A 5,949-nucleotide genomic window follows, 5' to 3' on the forward strand; every position below is an offset into this window, starting at 1 on the left:
AGACCACACAATGCTAACGCTACCGATTTATGATAGGAAAAAGGAGAGACCATGAGGATTTTTAAAAAACCCTTGCAATGTGAATGTTGTTGGCAAGGCCAGTATTTATTGGTTATGCCTAATTGCCCTTGAGAAGGTGGTGGTGAGCCACCGCCTGAAACCATTGCAGTTCATGTGGTGTAGGTATACATACAGTGCCGTTAGGGAGAGAGTTCCAGGATTTTGACAGAGCAAAAGTGAATGCATACTTCCAAGCCTGGGTGACTTGAAGGGGAACTTGCAGGTGGTGGTGTTCCCACATGTCTGTTGCCTTTGTCCTAGGTGGTAGAAGTCATCAATTTGCAAGGTGCTGTGGAAGGAGCCTTGACAAGCTTCTGGAGTGCATCTTGGTACACATTGCAGCCACTGTCCTTCAGTGGTGGAGGGAGTGAATCTTTAGTGTTGCAAGAGTGTAGATCAAGTGGGCTGCTTTGTCCAGTATGTTGCCAAGCTTCTTGAGTGTTGTTGGTGCGGCAGTCATCCAGGCAAAACATCACATTCTTGACTTATGCCTTGGCAAGTCAGGAGGTGAATTAGTGTCGATAGAATTCCCAGCCTCTGACCTGCTTTTGTAGCCACAGTATTTATATGACTGATCCAGTTAATTTTCCAGTCAAGGGTAACCCCCAGGATGTTGATAATGGGGGATTCAGTGATGGTCATGCCATTGAACGTGAAAGGGAGATGGTTAAGTTCTCTCTTGTTAGAGATAGTCATTGCCTAACATTCGTGTGGCGCAAACATTATGCATCAGCCCAAGACTGAATATTGTCCAGTTCTTGCTGCATATGGACAGTGACTGCTTAAGTAGCTGAGGCATTGCAAATGGTAATGAATATTATGCAAACATCTCCACTCCTGGCCTTATGGGGGGAAGTTCATTGATGAAGCTGCTGAAGATGGTTGGGCAGAGGACACTACCTTGAGGAACTCCTGCAGTGATGTCCTGGAGCTGAGATGAATGGCCTCTAACAACCACAAACATCTTCCTTTGTGCTAGGTATGACTCCAACCAGCAGAGAGTTTTCCCCAATTACCATTGGCTTCAATTTTCCTAGGGCTTCTTGATGCCACATTCAGCAAATGCTGTCTTAATGTCAAGGACAGTCACTCTCACCTCGCCTCTGGAATTCAACTTATTTGCCTGTGTTTGGCCCATGGCTGTAATTAGGACTGGAGCCAAATGGTCCTGGTGGAACCCAAACTAAGCATTGGTGGTAGGTTATTGCTGAGTAAATGCCTCTTGATAGCACTGTCAATGACCCCCTTCCATTACTTTATTAATGATTGAGAGTAGACTGATGGGGCAGTAATTGGCAGGATTGGATTTGTCCTGCTTTTTATGGGCAGGTCATAACTGGGCAATTTTTGACAGTCAGTATTGTAGCTGTACTGGAACTTTGAACATATTCCCCCTCTTTAGAATCTTAGAAAAGTTACGGTGCAGAAAGAGGCCATCCAGCCCATCGTGTCTGCACCAGCCAAAAAAGGGAAATGAGAAACCAGCCGCTCATTTTAACCCCACTTTTCAGCACCTGGTCCGTAGCCTTGCAGGTTACAGCACTTCAGATGCAGATCCAGGTACCTTTTAAATTTCTATTCCATGTTTGCAACTCCATGTTTGAACCTCTTTGAGCGAGTCTTGCCCCAACTCACTCTGAAAAGTGATGCCCTCTGTAACTGAATCAATCACAGAATTGTTATGGTGTAGAAGGAGGCCATTTGGCCCATCGTGCTTGCATCAGCTCTCTGAGCATTTTAACTTAGTACCAATCTCCTGTCTTTTCCCCGTAACCCTGCATCTTGTTTCTATTTAGATAATCATCTAATGCCCTCTTGAACGCCTCAATTGAACCTGCCTCCACCACACTTCCAGGCAGCGCATTCCAAACCCTAACTACTCAGTGTGAAAAAGTTTTTTCTCATCTCAGATTTGCTTCTTTTGCAAAAACACCTTAAAAACTGTGCTCTCTGGTTCTCGATCCATTTTTGAGCAGGAACAGTTTCTCCCTAGTTACTCTGTCCAGGCCCCTCATTATTTTGAAAACTTCTATCAAATCTCCTCTTAGCTTCTCCTCTCCAAGGAAAACAGTCCCTCATAACTGGTTCCAGGGATGAGACACTTCATTCTCATAAACTTCTTCTGCACTCTCCCCAATGCATACACATCCTTCCTGTAGTGTGGCATCTAGAGCTGTACACAATACTCCAGCTGAGGTCTAACCAGTGCCTTATATAAGTTCATCATAACCCCCCTGCTCTTGTACTCTATACCCCTATTAATGAAGCTTAGAATATTGTATGGTTTAGAAACTGCTCTCTCTACCTGTCCTGCCACCTTTAATGACTTATGTACATATACACCCAGGATTCTCTGCCCCTGCATATCCTTTATTTTATACTGTCACTCCATGTTCTTTGCACCCAAGTGTATCACCTCACACTTCTCCACATTGAACTTTATCTGCCATCTACCTGCCCACTCCACCAATGTTTCAATGTCCTTTTGAAGTTCTACACTGTCCTCCTCACAGTTCACAATTCTCCCAAGTTTTGAATCACCCGCAAACTTTAAAATTGTCCCCTGCACACCAAGATCTAGATCATTTACATATATCAGGAAGAGCAAAGTTCCCAATACTGACCCCTGGGAACTCCACTACAAACCTTCCTCTAAACCAAAAAATACCCATTAACCATTACTCTCTGTTTCCTATCTCTCAGCAAATTTATATCCATGTTGCTACTGTCCCTTTTATTCCATGACCTATAACTTTCCTCAAGTCTGTTGTGTGGCACTGTATCAAATACCTTTTGGAAGTCCATACACACCACATCAATGGCCTTGCCTCATCAACCATCTGTTTACCTCTTCAAAAAACTCCAGCAAATTAGATAGACACAATTTTCCTTTATTTAATCAATGCTGACTCTTCCAAATCAATCCACATTTTTCCAGGTGACTATTAATTCTATCCCAAATAATTGTTTCTAGAAGTGTCCCCATCACTGAGGTTAAACTGACTGGTCAGTAATTGCAGGGCAGATCTTTACACCCTTTGTTGAACAAGGGCGCAATGTTTGCAATTCTCCAGTTCTCCAGCACCTCCCCAAATCCAAGGAACATTGAAAGATTATTGCCAGTGTCTCTGCAATTTCCACTCTCAATTCCTTCAATATTCTTGGATGCATCTCATCTGGTCCTGGTGCCTTATCAGCTAAGTACCAACAGCTCATCCAATATCTCCTCCTTATCAATTTTAAACCCTTCTAGTGACTGAGTTTCCTCATTTGTCACCATGGCCTGGGCAGCATCTACCTCATAGGTAAAGGCAGATGCAAATTATTCATTTAACACCTCAGCCATGCCTCTGTGTAAATCCCCTTTTTGCTCCCTAATCGGCCCTACTCCTCCTTTTACTATTGACGTGTTTATAGAATACATTGGGATTTCCTTTTATGTTAGCTGCCAGTCTTTTTTCATAATCCCTCTCTGCTTCTCGCATTTGCTTTTTCACATCCCGTCTGAACCTTCTATATTCAGCTTGGTTCTCAATTGTATTTGCTATCTGACACCTGTCGTAAGCACACTTTTTCTTCTTTAACTTAATTTCTATCTCCTTTGTCATCCAGGGAGCTCTGGATTTGTTTGTCCTATCCGTCTCTTTCAAGGAACATACCTTGACTGTGCCCAAACCATCTCCTCTTTGAAGGTTCAGCTACTGTTTTTCTGCCAACCTTTGGTTCCAGTCCATAGGCCCAGCTCCGCTCTTGCCCCATTGAAGTCTGCTCTGTGCCAGTTGATTATTCCAACCCTGGATTGAACAATATCCTTTTCCACCATAATCCTAAACCTTATGGTACAATGATCACTATCCCCTAAATGTTCCCCTACTGTCACTTGATCTACTTGGCCCACCTCATTCCCAAGAACCAGGTCTAGCAGTGCCTCCTTTCTTGTTGGACTGGACACATACTGCTGAAGGAAATTCAGAACACAACCTAGGAACACTTGTCCCTCACTGCCACTTACACTACCACTATCCCAGTCTATATAAAGATAATTAAAGTCCCCCATTATAACTACTCTATGATGTTTACACCTCTCTGTAATTTCCTTACAGATTTGTTCCTCTATACCCTTCCCACTAGCTGGTGGTCTATATATTACATCGAGCAAAGTAATTGCACCCTTCTTATTCCTTAGCTCCAGCCAAATTGATTCTGTCCTTGAATCCTCTGACACATCCTCTTTCTCCAGTACTGCAATACTCTCCTTAACCAAAAAATGCCACCCCTCCTCCTTTTATCCCTTTCCTATCTTTTCTGAACATTTTGTAACCAGGAATATTTAACACCCAGATCTGCCCTTCTTTAAGCCAGGTCTCTGTTATCACCACAACATCATAATCCCACAAGGCAATCTGTGCCTGTAACTCCTCAATTTTATTAACTATACTCCATGCATTCACATACACACAGTGTAATCCTGAATTAGACATTATTCCCTTACTCCAACTCCATCTATCAACTTACTATTCTCTATTTAGTGCTATCTGCCTCTCCCAGCATTCTGTGCACTCTGGTATTACTTTCCAATATTCACTCCTGGTTCCCACACCCCTGCTGAGTTAGTTTAAACCCTCCCCAACAGCATTAGCAAAACGACCCACAAGGAACTCGGTCCTGGCTCTGTTCAGATGCAACCTGTCCGCTTGCACAGGTGACATCTCCCCCAGAGCCAGTCCCAGTGTCCCAGGAATCTAAAGCCCTCCCTCCTGCGCCATCCTTCCAGCCACGCATTCATCTGTCTTATCTTCCTATTTCTGTGCTCGCTTGCACACGGCACTGGGAGTAATCCGGAGATTACTACTTTAGAGGCCCTGCTTGCTAATTTTCTACCTAGCTCCCTAAATTCTGATTGGAAGACCACATCTCCCTTCCTACCTTTGCCGTTAGTACCAATGTGGACCATGACCTCTGGCTGTTCGCCCTCCCCCACAAGGATGTCCTGCAGCCGTTCTGTGACATCCTTGATCCAATCACCAGGGAGGCGGCAAACCATCCTGGAGTCACATTGACAGCCGCAGAGATGCCTGTCTGCTCCCTAACTAAAGAATTCCCCATCAGTACTGCCCTTCCACTCTTCTTCCTCCCTTCATGTACAGCAGGTCCACCCGTGATGACATGGGCTTGGCTCCTGCTGCATTCCTCTAAGGATCCATCGCCCTCACCGATATCCAGAATAGAAAACCGGTTAGTGAGCAGGACCTCTTGGGATTCCTGCACTACCTGCCTGTTTTTCTTGGACTGCCTGGCGGTCACCCATTCCGTATCTGCCTGCTTGCCCCTAACTTGCAGTGTGACTACCTCTCTGAACATGTTATCCACTTAGTTCTCTGCCTCCCGGATGCATCTCAGTGACTCCAGCCGCTGCTCTAGCTCTGAAACATGGAGCTCAAGCTTGTGCAGCCGGGAACACTTACCGCACATGGGCTCGACTGGGTCACAAGAAGTGTCCACAACTCCCCACAAGCCACAGGACGGGCATTCCGCTTGGCTGAGCTGTCCTGCCATGCCTTAACCGTAACTTTTAAATCACTAAACTTTTAAATTCTATCTAATAAACCATATCAAGAAGTACAGTTCCTACTTTATTCTAAACCTTAGGAATAGAATAAACCTTAAACATTTACTAGATACTCACCAAAGAGCTAGCTTCTTCAACCAATCAAATTATGACATCACAGGAAAGAAGCAATGTGTTTTATTTCACTCTCCTTTCGAACTCAGCGCGGGCTGGTTCTGAGCAGCTGACAGATCCCCACGGGTCCCCCCCTCTGACTGCTCTTCCTGCAGGTGAGTGATGTAGACCCTACTCCCCAGGCTGTATTTATTCTCTCCCCACTC

The sequence above is a fragment of the Cetorhinus maximus genome, chromosome 24, assembly GCF_964194155.1.
Source record: "Cetorhinus maximus chromosome 24, sCetMax3.hap1.1, whole genome shotgun sequence".
NCBI classification, from domain to species: domain Eukaryota; kingdom Metazoa; phylum Chordata; class Chondrichthyes; order Lamniformes; family Cetorhinidae; genus Cetorhinus; species Cetorhinus maximus.